The sequence below is a fragment of the Oxyura jamaicensis genome, chromosome 4, assembly GCF_011077185.1.
Source record: "Oxyura jamaicensis isolate SHBP4307 breed ruddy duck chromosome 4, BPBGC_Ojam_1.0, whole genome shotgun sequence".
Classification (NCBI taxonomy): domain Eukaryota; kingdom Metazoa; phylum Chordata; class Aves; order Anseriformes; family Anatidae; genus Oxyura; species Oxyura jamaicensis.
Window position 1 is genome coordinate 8,952,988 of NC_048896.1, and position 16,238 is coordinate 8,969,225.

Here is a 16,238-nt window from a genome sequence, read left to right on the forward strand (position 1 = left end):
TTTTTTTTTTTTTTTTTTTTTTTTTTTTGGTAATTGCAGCATATAAACATTCTTAATTTTTCATTCCTGCTCCTGGCATTTTATTTGAAGTGATCCTTAGTGTAGTGCCAAGACACGTATCAGAAATGACCTTCAAGCTTGAGAGAAAATCATTTCATTTTAGAAGCCATCGATAAGCAATAGGCAGAAGCCTTGTACATTTAATTGCATCTATCAAACATTTTCCCTTAAGAACTTGCTGACCTTCTTGGCAGAAGTCATTCAACAGCACACCATTTCTACTCAATGCCTTTATCTAAGAGATGGGATTGCTACTAAGTCATATCTGCACTCAGAAATTAGGTCAGCTATCAACAGCAACAGATTACAGATCTCAAATGATCTCTTCTCTCTGCTTGATGAGAGGAAACTATAGCAGTGGCCTTTCAGTACCTTGTAGTCAGGGCATCCTCATCTCAGCTGTACTCCTGCATTACAAAACTCGTTTTAGGAGCACAATGATTTAAGGGAGAGACTCTTTAGCAACCTGTAAATCCACCCAATAATAGTTGCATTCAGGTTTTGCTAGCAGGATAACAGCTGATCAGATAATTTGCAGTGAATATTCAGAGGCACTTTTCATGTGTTTACAGATGTGAAAGTAGGATCAGACCTGGAACAGAACTGGTCCCAGTGAATTCCGCAATCACAATTTATAGGAAGCTTTTTCCAATGTGCACATGACAGGAGGAAAGGCGGAAATTTTGAGTGGCAGCCTCTTCGGTAATACATTTTTTTTTTGATTGCACAGTACAAGAATCACAAATTGAGATTTTTGGAAAGCAGATGATAAATTAAGAAAAGTAAGTGTTTTCAAATGATCTGAAGCACTGAGAACACATCCTATGCATGAATTACAATTTTAGGAGAATGAAATGATCACATTTCCAGAATTAATTTAGTAGGAACAAGCTTAAAAGAAGGTAAACAGTTGCAAGTATGCTCCTGTATTTTTTTTTTTTTCATAGCATGCCCACATTTTGTGCTAGAATCATTTTTGCATTCTCAGTAGTAGTCAGCTTTGAGACATTACAGCTAGTTACGTATGCTGAAGATGCACAGCTCTCAGATATCCTTGTCACAGAGAGGTAACTTGCAGATGTCCACAAGCCCTGAGCAGATGGTGCACCAGAGAATTTCTGAATACAGAAGGGCTGTGCAGAGTTAAAAGGAATTTTTATGAGCCCACTAAGAAATAGCTGCAAGCACAATTAATTTCTAACTATCAGACATTTCATCATAAATCGAACAAGCCCTCTGTTGTGGTTCAGCACTTCGGGATAGAGGAAAGACTTTAAGCATGAAAGGGAAGCAGTGCATCAACAACACCAGGACAGAACTGAACTGGGACATCTTTTCCTGAGCTCGAGCCCTTGCTGCTGTTCTCCCTAGGCCCCTGCTTGAGATGAATGGATCTATCCCTCAGGGAGTCTCTTATGCAAGACAATGATACTTTCTCTTCTGGCTTGCGAGTCTGCAAGGCAAATCAATGGAGAATTTTATCCAAAATTACATTCAGAAAAGACATTTATTAATAAAAGTATTATTTCCTTATTGGAATTTATCTTTGCATATTTATAAGCTATAAGAATGTTGCAAGTAAGAAATCTACAGCTTTAATTCTTTCCACAAAGGAGTAGTTCATGTACAATAGGGATTTATGGGCACAGAAAATGTATTGAAGAAAAATCAATCTACTTCTCATTAAAAAAATAAGATCAAAACTTTCAAGAAAATCATTATAGCTGAGCTAGATTTCCTCCAGATTTTGAAATGAAATTTTACTTGCACAACAAAATTAGTTTTCTTTCTTTCTAGTCTATCATTTTTTATGATTTTCAGCAGTGCTGCTAAGTGGAATTTGCTAAGTTAAAACTGACAGAAGAAAAGACTGTAGGAAACACATTGCAAACATGCAAATGCAAAAAGAACTCAGGGTTTTATATAGTATAAATTTTTGAGCAGGAGTACTTAAATCTTGAAGCATACACTGTTCCTCCAGAACAGTAAGAAAACATTCTATTTTATGAAATCATACAGATTTGTTATTATCACACTTATGCTATTCTGCAACTTCAAATATGGTAGTGGTTTGAGTTTTTTTTTAAGCTTTTCTCTTTAAAGCTGAAAGTAAATGCATATTATACAAAATGTAAATAATATATCACTTGCCAATTCTCTATCCTGTGTTGTATTCTTCAACAAACAGAGTATTCACAAATACTAATGATTACAGTGCCTTTTTTTTTATTTGAAAGCTAGGTATGATTTTCACTCAGTGTAGAAATACATAATTTCAAATGTTCATTGGCAATAAAGTTTTCACTAAGACAGAGATAAAGCAGGAAGACATTTTTGAAAATTCATTAAAAGCCTCATTTTTTTTCCACCATCATCTATATCCTTAGAGACATTTTTCTGCCTAATTCTGAATTACTAAATGAGACTGTAAAACAGTTCTTTGCTAAAAAGACAATCACCTCCTGCACAACCCCTCGCTGCCAGCCCCAGGTCAGCACTCTCCCACCTGCACCATCCCTCCTCCATCTGTGTCTAATTAAAAGCATCCACCTAAGCTGAAGCATTTTAAAGAGAAGGTCCTGATCGCAGGATAAAGACATTTTCCCTCTGCATTTCTCTGTGAAGCTGGTGAACATCTGATTATGTGTGCATTGGAAGTGCTAGGGCAATGCAGGCTGTAAAACAGCTGCAGGTGGAGACTAAACCCTCCTTTTGGGGTTAGCATAAAAGGGATGAAACCAACATACTTTCCTGTTTGGGTTGTTTATTATCATTTTTTTACTACAGAAAAGAAGTTTTATTATTAAAACCTTCAATCATAAATAAAGTAAGTTTCAAACATTGCCTGTCTAGTCAGTTCAGAACACTGTATATTAAGTGCAGATATTCCCTGCAAAACTTTCAGATTTTAGCTAATTATATTGTTAATCAAGAACATGACTGCATTTTGATTGCATTCAGTTATCTCATCTTTCTTTTAAAAACAGTACAGAAAGATACAAAACAAAAGCTTCACATCTATGATCTCTCTCAGATGCTCTTTATGCACATCTAATTAATCTCAGGACTATTAAAACTCAATACAATAAGAAAATGACCAATACAACAATTAGATAAATGAGCTTATGCACAAGTTCTGAAATAATCAAATCAAGCTTCATCAAATATTCCTCACAAGTGACAGAACAAATACATTTCAATGCCAGTTTTAAAATCCCCTGATGATGTTAAGATAGCCCTGTCTAATCTTCCAGAGAACAACAGTGGTGTCTCCTACTGCATGTGATGTATTATCTATACCCTTTGAAACTCAGAGAATATATCTCTAATACCTTTCCACATCAAATGCTTTTTGAAAATCTAAGTAATGAGAAATGGCTATTCCCTCTCCAAGACAACTTGGCATCTGCAGATCAAAGGAGCTAAACAAACATTTCCTGTCTGCAAACCTAACAAGAGAATCTTTCCAGTAGCAAAGTGATTCACCACATAATCACCACGTGTTCCTTATCTTTTAGCAGCTTTAGATCTTTTATTCATGAGCAAAATGGACATTATTTGAAATAAGACATTATTCCTGTCTTGATAATCATGTTATGTTTAGAGCCTGTCATGAGAGATTATTGAAATCCTCATGAAATGCAGTCAAAAGAGTAACTGGGAAGGTTATTTTTTTAAGCTACATAGGGTATTCCTGGGCAACTTCTCAGAACATATCTACTCAGCAGTAGAACTGTCTCCTACAGTTCTTTCAGTAGCTTAATTGCAGCTTTGAAAACAAGAAATCCAACCTTTTGATTAGACAGGCTTTGGTTTCCTGCAGAATGGTGACCAATTCATTGTGCTATTATTCTTCCCACAAAACACATGGGTGACTTGGAGAGAGGCTCAATGATTAATGCCATGTTAGCTCATACACTGCAATTATGGGAAGTCCTCACAGGACATCAGCTGTATTAATTTATTAGTAGTGGAGGGAAATCAGTATGTTGTTACTGCTTCCTGTGCCTGAGCTCATCCACTTACCACTTCAGCCTTTATCTGCCAATAAAGGCATTTCCCTGGTACTGTTTTATGAGCAAACCTTCCCAATAGAGATGCCATTTGTTCAAGCATCAACCGATAAAATCATACCTCTTACTAGAAAAATTACTTTCTGGTGACCATTTTAAGACTAGGGTTCATGCCAGCATACGATAAATTGGTTTCATACCCCTAATCTACAGAGCCCTGACAGCAAAATCATTACACACAAGTTAGAGGCATTGAGACATGTGCTCTCCAGAGTGACAGTCCAGCTACCTGCCTGCTGCTGCTCCAGTTCAGATCATTAATATTTTTTGCCAGTCTCTTCAGCACAAATTTAGATCCCACATTTGTGTAGGTAGCTACTTTTATTATCCTATTCATCAAAAGCTTGGGAGAATTCATCAGCATGACTGACGAATAAAGATGCTCAAAAAAAGTCCTTTTTCCAGTCTTTTGCAATCCATGACAGGTATAAGAGAATTCCCTGTAGAAGAAGAGCATGTTATAATTCAAATTAAACCTAAGCATAAATTGGAATTTTTAATTTAGAGCCTATTATATAACGTCATATACTACATGACATTCTGGGTGAAGGACAGGAGGGCGTTTAAGGTTAGATCATGCAACCTCCTTTTCTTGCTATGAAGATTCTGCTGTTGCTCAAGTGCCATAGGACAAAGATGTCCTGGCTACTGCTCTGTGGGGCTTCCCATCAGTTACACTGCAGTGCAGAAGCTGCTCATACTATGAAATCCAGTGAATAGACATCCAGAGATGCAACTCCCACTTAAGACCAACTCTATGCCCTTCTACTTCTGTCCCATCCACCCCACCAGGTATTTAAAGGTCAGGCTTCTCATCACCAAGGCATACTGGGGGCATCAGCATGAAACCACCTCTGTTCATTCACCAAATGCCAGAGAAACACAAGGGTTAGTCCTGACACAGGAAGAAAACATTTGGAGAACCCTCACGATGCCTCCAGACTGCCCACCCCCCACACACCAATCACTCTAGCAAGTATATAAATCCCACAAAATAACCTATTAATGCCTTGCATTTTTCCTTCTCAGCATTTTTACATTAATTACAAGATTATATTAACATTTAAAAGAGAAGGTGATCAGATATGTCACCTTGGTTGCCAGGGAACCTTTAAAAGTAAAGGCTCAGTTCAGCAGGTGGCAGCTGGGCTGCTACCTAGGGTGCAGGGCTGCTGTCTCATATGAAGGTATTTCACAACATTCTGCAATATGTTTTCTATTGTTTTTTAAGGGGGGAAGGGGAAAGGTCAACATCACAAATACCTGGTGCTTCAAGGGCCTGTAAGTATTTCAGTTCTCCACAGAAAGAGTTGCACAACATTCAGAGTGGCTTTGTTAGATGAGTATATTATTTCCCTGTGTCCCTGTAGCTGCAGAGTCTCCCCAAAAGAAGCTGGGACTGTTTCTGGGGGAAATAGTGCTCACAGTCCTCATAAGCACCAATACAAATCCAACAATGTCTGACTTTTCTTGTTCTCGTGTTGTTTCTGTCTGAAAATAGGATTTTCTAGTGACAAGCTCCCAGCAACAGCCTAGGGAGTTGAATCAATTCATATATATATGTGTATAAATGGTTCTGCAGAAACATGTGGAAAATCAAAATGACACCACTGTGGTAAAATCATAACATATTGGTTTAATGCAGCTCTAGCTATTTGCAGAGGCAGCAGGGGCTAGCTTCAACAGGAAATACATATTCAGTATCCCCTAGAAGCAAGTTTAAATCCTCTGCACCAAGCTCTCTGCTCCCTCATGGGAACAGCAACACAGTTCTGTTCAGATATTTCCTCAGGTCCCAGGTCAGCTCCAGTCCTGCAGACCAGGAACAGCACAACTAAAGAACAGCAAATACAAGGTCAAAGTCACACAGGCAGGGAGCTGCAAAGTCCCAGACTGCTGCAGAGCAACTGTTCCTGGTAGATGCTTCTGCGTTTCCACTCCTGCTCCAAATCTCAAGGGAGACAAGCGTTTTCTGACAGCACTATCTAAGATGGTATGTCAAGAAAATCCATGCCCTAATTATCCTAATTATCCATATTATATATGTGTATAATATGGAATTATCCAGTGTCCCTGGCACAGTAAACAAGACAACCTCTCCCAAAATGATATTTTTATTTATTTCTTCCCCTCTCCAGTTAAGTACTCTGGCTAACTTTGTCTAGCAGTTGCATCTTATTTGTTTAATAATGATGGGGAATATTCATAGATGGTAACAACGCACAATGCTGTGACATATATTAGGTATTAGGTAATAGAAAGTGGGACGGAGGGAGATGGCACTGATCAGAAGAAACAGATTTTCAGGGAGCAAACATGGTCCATCGTGTTGTTTTCAATTTCTAGAACCTTGTGAATTAGAGCACAAGTGCCAGGGAAAAAAAAAAAAAAAAAAAAAAAAAAGGAAAAAACAGTGTCAGGGCAGTGGGAAGTACAGCAGTCCTCACATGGCTGCACTAGCAAAGCCTCATCCACTTCTGAGCTGTCACTAACATTGCGTTCATCCTTGATGGATGATATTCTGACAAAGCATTTTCCTCATTGTCATGACCTGAAGAGGAGAGCTCAGCTCACTGGAGAGCTTACAATTAAGATGCTTGGGCAAGGAAACTGCAGACACTTAGAGTTTCAGAGAGGATATCTCAAAGAGCAGAAGCAAAATCAAACCAAAACCCCACCACCATTCATCACTGCAATTTCCAGAAACTTGCCAGACATCCCCATTTGGGTGGAAGGTGACAATTCTGAATGAGTGCACAGGCAGGAAAACCCATGCATTTACAGGAGCCCCTCTGTGGGCCAGGCTGGATAAGCTCATAGACCCCAAGAGCCCACAGTGCCCCCCCACATCCTCCTTGCCAATGTGTTTTGGGACTGGGACCATTTGTCATTCATGAGGTTTTGCAAACAATGTTTAAAAATATATATGGGGAAAAAAAAAAAAAAGTTCCTCTTGCAAATATCTGCAAAATTCATACAGTCACAGGATAAATTAAGGGGGAAGGTGCCTCACAGCCCTTCTCCACGTCTTCAAGGTGAGCCTGGGGCCTCCTTCCTTATGGCTCCTTTCTTCAGATAGTAGTTAGACATTACAACTTGCTGCTTCATCTCATCTCCAGGGTGACCAGCTTCTTCAACCCTCTCCACGCATCCCACACTCCAGCCCCAGCCAGCTGGGGATAAAAGTCTCAATAAAAAAAAATAAACTAACAAAAGAAGGAGGAAAAAAAGAAAGACACAAACCAACCATGTAGGAAATTCATAAAAATGGCTGCTAACTCTCATATCTCCAACTTATATCATTAAAAGTTTCAACTTCTTAAATATATTCCATATTCTCAGCCTTTCTCTGAGTTTATATACTTGGCTATAGCTTGGGGCAAAAGAAAAGCAAACAACAAAACAAGCCTTTAAGGATGAACAAACCAAGGCAAAATTTTAACACGGTTATTCAAGCTCAGGCTTCCAGCATTTTCAGAAATTGCAAATTTTCTCATGCTAATCCTTCTCATTCATATTAATGCATGGGAGATCAGAATTAGCCTGAGCAAAATGTATGCTCAGTGTTGGGGGTTTATTTATTTTAAATAAGGTTTATCATCAGAATGCAACATTAAGAGAACTCTAATGCTGTGAAGGCAGCAAGGCTTGCTAAATTGCTTGGAGGATACTTAAACAAGACTTAGGACAACCTTATCCAGAATACCTCAGAAGTTAATCAAGTACTTTATAGGAATTATAGAGCAGGGAATTAGGAGGCATACTGGACACATGGTAAAATGATTATCTTTGAGTGATTTGGTAGAGTAGTACTAAACCAGAACAGGACAAAGTCATGTTAAAAATGCCTAGTTAGAGAACACAAATGTCTCAAGATTCAGCCTAAAATTTTAGTGCCGCTTTGTCTGAAGAAGGAAAACAAAGACAGTTAGGTCGTTATTCTCTTCAAAGCCTATCATAAAAAACAAAATCATTTAAAGATGCACCTAAGATCACTTCTTCAAAGATAATATATTTTTGGAAAATGTATTTTTGGAAAATTGATGCCCATATATTAGCTCAGAGAAGATGCAGGAGATAAGGGCAAACAATCTTTCCTCATGCAATAGCTCATGTGAACAAAAGCAGCCTGGCAACCTCATGCATTTGAAATGGATATTATTTTTATTCTTGGGGATTACATGGTGCTTGAAACCTAGTGTTAAGCTAAGACTGGTGAAAATAATTTGATGGATACTACCATTCCCCTGCCCCCCACCCCAGAAAGGATTTTAAAGCTTGCAAAGTTGATTACATTCTTTCAAACGTGCTTTAGATTTTGCTTTTAGTATGTTATTTATTTCCATTTCCACTGCTACTGGAAAGAGATCCATCGCATGTTTAAGCCCAAATTCAGCTGCTTATATAAGGAATTGGAAATGAGAACTACAAAATGCTGTCTGCCCGAAACTGCAGCCATGACTGAAACAGTTCAGACTGTTTTAGTATTATTTCAACATATGTGTATTTAGTAGTACTTCAGTATTATTGGGAATCACACAGCCCATCTTCAGGGTTTACATCTCTTTACGCCCATCATCTCATCTGATTTGCCCATAATTCAGAGCTGTCCTAGAAAATATACACCTCTTAAATAAGAATATTTCAATTCTTCTCATTGATAAACTTGATCTTTTGAAGCTTTGAGAATCCCAGCTACCATCTGAATGAAGCTTCACTCATTATTCCAGCTCATTGCTGAAATGTTCTCAAGTAACGAAGCACAGCACATAATCTGGCTGATCATTTAGCTCCAGAGGACAGAAAGGCAGAATTAAGTAATAGCAGAACTTGCACTCCTGTCAGAAAGATATTTTTATGAGCCATTCTGAAGAATGGATTTTTTTCCAGACTTTAATTTGCCATCCCTTAGGAATCTACACATCTGAGTCTGGACAATCACAAGAACAAAAGTCACTGAATTCAATGAGCCAAAAATAAAGATTTTTCTTTTCTTTTAACCCCCTGCAAGATAGGTGGTACTTCACACTAGACCTGGTGTTCACTTCAGCTACTCTGCAAAGGCAATCCCACAAGGGCTTCCTCCTCCTTGCTCCAGTGCAGAGGGACATGGTCCCTGCCTAAATCAAGTTCATGCTTCATTAAAACTAGTTACAGCAGTCCTGCACAGCAGAGCAGTGCCAAGGCCAGGAAGGTTGCAACAAAGATAGAAACTAAGAGCTCCCTGGAGCAACCCAAAGCAGGCAGATGTCAGGCAATGGATAGACCCCACTGTTTTCACCAGGCTTGAATGAGGGCTTCAATTATTTTAGCTAGTGTGAGGCACCCTCCGTGGGGCAGGCAGAAGGGAAAGGAGGGGAGTAGAAAGCTTGGCACCTGCTGTCTGTAGGTAAACACAATTGCCCAGCTCTAATGCCTCTGAAGAGATCTCCAATTGCAACCATGAACCAGCTCTGCTATTCACCTCCCAGGATGATGGGCTTTCTGGGAGGGGAAAATCCACAACGGTTGTGATTAAGAAGCATCTTTTAAAGGCTTTATAAGTTAGCTGCAGATTTAGGTATTAGCAATTGGCAACTATGCTCCGGAGGCAGCACAGCCTTGGCTGAAGCTTTGAGGTTGGAGAGACATGGATTTTTCAGCTCCTATGTCATATCACTGACACTTGAGCAAACATAGGGACAAGCAGTCATCTGAACCTTTCTCTGATCAGCAGGCTCTGGAGGTCTCCTTGTTGCAGAGGAACCCTCTCTGTCCACACACCATCAGTGCTCTAGGGCCCTTGGCACCAGCAGGAAGGAACTTCTGCAAAGTAGACTTCAGGAAAACAGGTCCTTCCCTATGAAAAAAAATGGTTTTGACGAATAAGCATTTTAACAGAAGCCTGAGAACTTTCTGAATATCTTTCATCTATGAGTATTCCTTTAAATGTTTCCCCCCATGATTCCCATCCCTACAGGCATGGAGTAGAGGAGGCAAGTAGGGGGGCTGGATTACATCCAGGGTTTGGTGCCTGACTGCACCACAGATCAGCAAAATATGTCCCTGAGCCAAAAAGAGAAATTCTGATACTCTCGGGAGGTTTTATGTTTATTTTGTTTTAAATCAAGTAGCTGAAAGTTCCACTCATGAGAGCTCCAGGGTGCATAATAAAGATTACAAAACTGCTGTCATCTGAAGTTAACCACAAACTTAACAAATGCTCCCGATTCTTGTAGGAGTGGAGGGGCTTTTCAGATAGGATGTTTCCCTTTTTTCTTTTAAATTTGTTTTGCATGACTTGATAAATCCAAACAGCCTTCACTGGACAGAAATGCCAAGAATCTCATCTCTAACTATAGGGAATTTACTTCTGTAATAACACAAATTAGCCTTTTTTTTTTTTTAAGACTGTAATTAGGAGAGATAATATTGCACCAAATAGACTTCTGGAGGTGATCCAGAGTGAAAAGGAGAGGTCATGACCCACAAACCAAACAAAAAACATCCTGTGATTAAGTGCCAAACTACTGATGTACTGTTGCACAATTAGGGTTATATATACACACACCCGCATAGAAGCTCCCTGCTTAAGAAAGCTCTATGGCTGTAGGAATTTTCAGCTAAATTAACACTCATAGCAAAGTGTTCAAAAAGCATCTATACATTCAGTAACATGGCAGCATATCATAGGAACAGATGTGGCTTTGTCTCACCTATAATGATCTCATGTATAAAAAGCAATCATGATGGACTAGTTAATTACAGCTTTCCTATTCAGTAACAAAACTGATCCTACTCTGCTTTAATTTTAGTGTCAAAAAGAAGAAGCAGAGAATAAAAAGAGAACCAGGTAAGAAGTGTACAATTTTGCTAGAGTTTAATCAGTGGCTTTGCTAACCCCTGACTGGCATTCATAGAAATGGAGACATTTCACGCAAATGGGAAACCCAGCAATTATTTCCTTTCAGTAGTCAATACCCTGTTCAATTCCACAGGGCCATTACCTGTCTTTCCATACACAACCGTGCAAATGTTGTGTTTCATCTCCTCCTACACACAGCTAAATGATTGCAATCCCAAGTCTGCTCCCTTTGGCAGGGAAATGGATTTTGCTCCAAGCTGTTCAAGGGTACTTTGTGCCCTGTATCTACAGCTACAGACCTAAATAAGCAGATATAAAGCAGACACAGGTGAAGTGGAATAGCTCTAATGAATTAAATTTTTGCCTACCCTACTGTCATCACAGGGGAGACTTCATAAAAGGTTCATAGCTTTTGCCCAAAACACCAGCTTGTGTGTTGATATTTATGAGAGCAACGTAACAGTGAGATGCTTGTACCCCACAGCAGTGGGGAGCATAGCTCAACCCATACCGAAGCACAACTCAGCTGCCTTTTTGCCTGCAATAGCCTTACCCACCTCCCCTTGTTTTAACTTTCAGCTGAGCTAACTCAGCACAGTTTTCAGTTTGTGCCTACACTGTAATTGTCAGTGCAATTCAGGACACCGTTATCTAGGGATATAGGAGATGCTGCCCTCAAGTCTTAGGAGCATCACCTCAACATTTCACACAAATATTTTGTTTGCTTTTGCTCCATGTACATTCTATCTTTGGGGCTTCTTTTCAGCAAGTTGAAAGCAGAAGGGAGCAGTCCTGAACTTCATCTTTATTTCAAAAGCATGAGAGATTTTCTGCAGCCTTGCACCCACAACACTTATTTGCTGCCTGCTACCATGGAGCCTGGATGCAAGAGGAGCCCTCGGTACACTAGGATGAGGGATGCCTGCTCTGACAAGAAATGGTAATGATCATAATCTGTGCTAAGGAGATCTGGATGTCTGTGTGAGAGCATAGGGTGCTCTTTTTCAGCAGATCGACTGAGGCCTCAAAAGCATTTGGTTGTGGCACGAGTTCCCCCAGGAGTTCTGCCCTTAACTGCATTCTATCAGCAGCCACCAACACTGCTGAGAAATGGTTCTCTATAGGTGGGAGCATCAGGGTTTCATATTCTATCAACACATCAGTAACATTGTCTGGGATGAGCAGTGAATCTCTCGCAGATGATCATTCCACAAAACCCTGCAAAGAGGAAAGCACTTGCTTTTTGAAAGGGATGCTTTCTGGGAATGGTAGGACCGCTACTGGGTCACCACCTGATGTTGAAAACCCTGCTGTTTGTAAGACATAATTGCTTATTAATTAACTAATTTGTAGATAGATTTACAACAATAACTTTTATCAAGACTCTGAAATGCGATGTCCATTACTGGGTCACAATATAGGACCTAGATTTCTGTGCTGGCTGCCATGAAGCAGACTTATTTCCATTAGAAATGCTACAGCTGTGAAACCAAGAAAGATTAGCCTGTGCATACTAGGGAGAGGAAAAACAGCCAAATGGATGTCTCTTTGTAATGCCGCAAATTCTCAGTATGGCATGCACCAACAGAGGCTGCAAATCCAGAGCCAGAAATAATGTCATCTGTATTACTCAGCTTCTTATTATGGAAGCGTTTAACATATAAAATGTATTACATGCATAGCAAAGGATTTCTCTTGACTGATCCAGTTTCACTCAGGGCAAATAATTAACAAATGATAAATTCCCAGTTTGCAAAGCCAAACAGTTCCCAGAAGCAGCAGAAGAGAAGAGATGCCTCAGAGCAGACTGGTGATCCAGCAGATCATCTCCCAGAAGGAGCTGAAAGCACTCCATGGCTTTGGGGATGGAGCTGCATAGCTTTAACCATACTAGGTCTTGATTCCGCATAGCTAGAACAAGATTTACAGCAAATGGGGATCCCTGTTGAATTCATAACAAATGAGCATCTAACTGTGAAGCAAACAAAGCAAGGACCTGTAGAAAATGAGCAGAGGGAACACATAGCATTCCCCTGTACCAAGAGCCAGAACACTCACAGCTAACACCCTTCCAGTTCCTATGAAGGAGTTGAACTATCTTCTCCCAGCTGAGTCTCTCCTGAAAAGCATCAAGAACCGTCCTGAAAAATCATCCTTTTCATCATAAAATTGCTTAATCAAAGTTTCCCATGCAGCTGGGTTGAGTGCATCTTTCCTATTGCATTAATGTATGCAAACGGATGGTGTTACTGATGCAAGTACAAGAACAAAAGGTCACAGACGCAAGTTTAATTAAGGAGAAAGTCTGAACTTGAGCAGGAGTTAGCTAAACTGAGACATATTGATTAACAGATCTGATTTTAATTATTACAAGACAACCACAAGTTTACTTTGATATTAAACAGAGACAGTCCTTCAGATCACACTGTCTTATTCATCTCAGATTTCTAACCACTCAGGAGAATGGTTAAGCTAAAAACAACATATGAATAGCTATGAGTGAGCAGAGGTCTCCAACCTGACACAGGCAGAGCTCCCATCCTTGAGAGATCAAAGCAGATGCTGTTACACAGCATCCTTCTGTGGGCCAAAGAGGCCACTGCCATCTGTGTAACAACTGGCCACTCAAAAAAGGTCAGAAATGGCAGTGTCTTAAATAAAGTAACTCGAGCACATGGGTGTTAAAAAAAAAAAAAAAAAAAAAAAAAAAACATATCACATGTCAGACTAGCAATTGAAAGGAAAAAGAAAAGAAGGAATACAAAAGAGCAGTACAGACATCTCAAAGCAGAAGACAGTCTGGGAAGGGAAACAAAGTATACATATTTTTTTTCTTTTAACCTTAGTACCCATAACAGGATGCTCCCTGGGAGGCAGAGTCAGTTCTCCCATTCTTGAACAGAGAAGAGGTTCACAGGGCAGCTCTGGGATGGTGACCTGTCCAAGACCAGGATGCTTCTCTCTTCAGCTGCACTTCTTTGCTTAACCCAAGCAAAGATTTTTCAGGTAATGTTTTTAAATGCATCTTACCCCAGGGTAAAATATCACTTCCACGAAGGCTCACAAAACCCATTTTCCTCTATTTATCCTTCTTTCTTTTCAAAGTACACTTTTTCTACCAAATGAAGAGAGATTGTCTGAATGTTAGCTCCATCACACGTGTGACATGACAGGGATGCAGTTGCTAAGCAACTACCTTGGGGGTGGGGGACATTTTATAAAAATGTTTGTAATCATCCAAGAAGATGCACTGGGGTGAGAATCAATTCTGGTGTGATAAGAGAGGCAAAGAAATAAGCCCAACCTCCACACTTCTGTTGAGGCTTAATCAGAAAGAAACTGCTCCCAATAAGTTGTTTCAATATCCTAACGAATCTGATAAACAATAAAACAGAGTATAAATACAGAGCACCTAGAGAAGAGGTAAGATTTTTAACCATTAAACTACTGGACAAGAACAAAAAAATCAGGGCAAATGTGTGCAAAGCAAAACGGGGGAGATAGTATCAGATGTGAAAAGCTAATTGAAATTATCCCAGTGTAGCTAGAACAATTAAGCTAAAGCTTAGTTCTAATAGGAACTAATTCTCCTCTGAAGAAACTTGCCCTCCAGCGCCACCTGGGCAGCATCCCTGTCACCCTGCCAGCCTCCACCACTGCATCAGGCCCACTCACCTTACCATGAAAGGTCTTCATTGCTATGAGAATGGATACTGCCTTTCTGAGAGGGTCTTTGTGCCCCTGCTCACCTCTGCTACACACCACTGAAATTCCAGGGCTCTGGGCTTCTACAAATCATCTGGGGAAACAGTGCCTCCAGAAGCAGAGGCTAGCCCCCTCTGGGGTGGGTGCCAGGATGCAACAGGGAAAAGCTGTGCTTTTTGGGGAGTTTTGCTTCAACAACTGCCTCAAGGGAAGGTTGTCCCCCTCCCCAGAACAAGGGCACTTCAGGCTGACCCTGAAACTAAAAGTATGGAACAAATACTGCAACACCACAGTTAGCAGCTCCTTCATACAGACCAAATAACCTCAAAGAGAGCTGGGATACTTCAACCTCCCAGGAAAGGAGTTGCTGTTTTATCCCTCTCTTGTCACCGTTGTATTTCACTTACCTTTACATCTTCAGTCCCCTCCTACTTGCTCCTGCCCAGCAGCATTAAGCATCCTTTCTGTGCCTCAGGCTCATATTTATTGGTTCCTTCCAGCAATTCCCTCAGTCCATCAGCTGCAGCTTGTATTTTCCAGCTAATCTTCCTGAGCTGGAGGGGAAACCCACCTGGTGCTCATCTCCTTGAGGCCCTTCCACTGTGCCCTGTGGTCACCTTTGGCCATGGCTTCTAGAAGTGCCAGAAGTCAATTGTCTGTAAGTTGCAATGTTTAAATGTGATTGTACTTCAATCAGCAGCCAGCCCTGCAGAGTTCAGGAGTTTTGATTTTGCCTGATAGGAGAAAGAGATGTTAAAAACTTTCTAGACATAACCCTACCCAGTCAGGTACATTAGATTTTGTTATGAGTAGAAGATATTATTTATATATATATTTATTTATTTTTAAAAGACTGATCAGAGCACTCAGCAATGTTGTAAGTAACATGCTGAAAGTATCCAAGCTAGGGTTTACAAGAGTAATAGGAAGAAACCTGACTGATGCATTGAGCTGGTACAGCAGAACAGAAAACTTCACCCAGTCAAGGAGCTCTTGCAAGGAGAAATCACAATTTAAGGGATGCTGTAAAAGCCACTGCACAGAGAGGAGAAGCTAGATCCATATTTAGTTATGTCCCTAAGCAACAGCTAGCAAAGCACTTCCAGATGAGTGAAACCAGAGATGAAGTGAGAGTGAGGGTACAACTGGTATCCTCAGTATGAATGGGGAGAGCTGTTCTGGGCAAGAAGGTGAGGAAGAAATTGTGGACTTCCTGTGGTGTCCCATCAAATACCAGTCATCTCCAGTGAAACCTCCTGATCGCTGTTGCTCATTTTTCATGCTGTGGTAATTAAAATGCAGTCTGAATCCTTGTTAGCTTCCCTTGGCTACGACATGAGAGCTAAAACCCACTCACAAGTACTCTTAAAGTTCAGTCACTGCTGCTTGTACTGCACTGTGCTGCAGAGCCAAGAACAAAGCATCTCGGTGTTAAGAAATCAAGGAGCCTGTCCAAAATCCCCCACAGTGGTAATCAGCCTGATCTCTAACTGAAAGGTATATAAAAATATGTGCAAATGGTACTTCTGCCCTCCCCCTTCAAAACAACAAATTTA

At 40.2% G+C, this 16,238-nt stretch overlaps 1 long non-coding RNA gene across 1 annotated transcript in view; it reads right to left on the reverse strand.

Annotated features, from left to right (window-relative positions):
- Positions 1-15,958, reverse strand: part of LOC118166552 — a 90,721-nt gene extending 74,763 nt beyond the window's left edge. The window contains exons 1-2 of the long non-coding RNA XR_004750571.1: positions 15,090-15,958; positions 14,282-14,352 (exon numbers count right to left, since the gene is read on the reverse strand). This is a non-coding gene — a long non-coding RNA (uncharacterized LOC118166552). The remainder of the gene's footprint in view (positions 1-14,281; positions 14,353-15,089) is intronic.
- Positions 15,959-16,238: the final 280 nt, after the last annotated feature.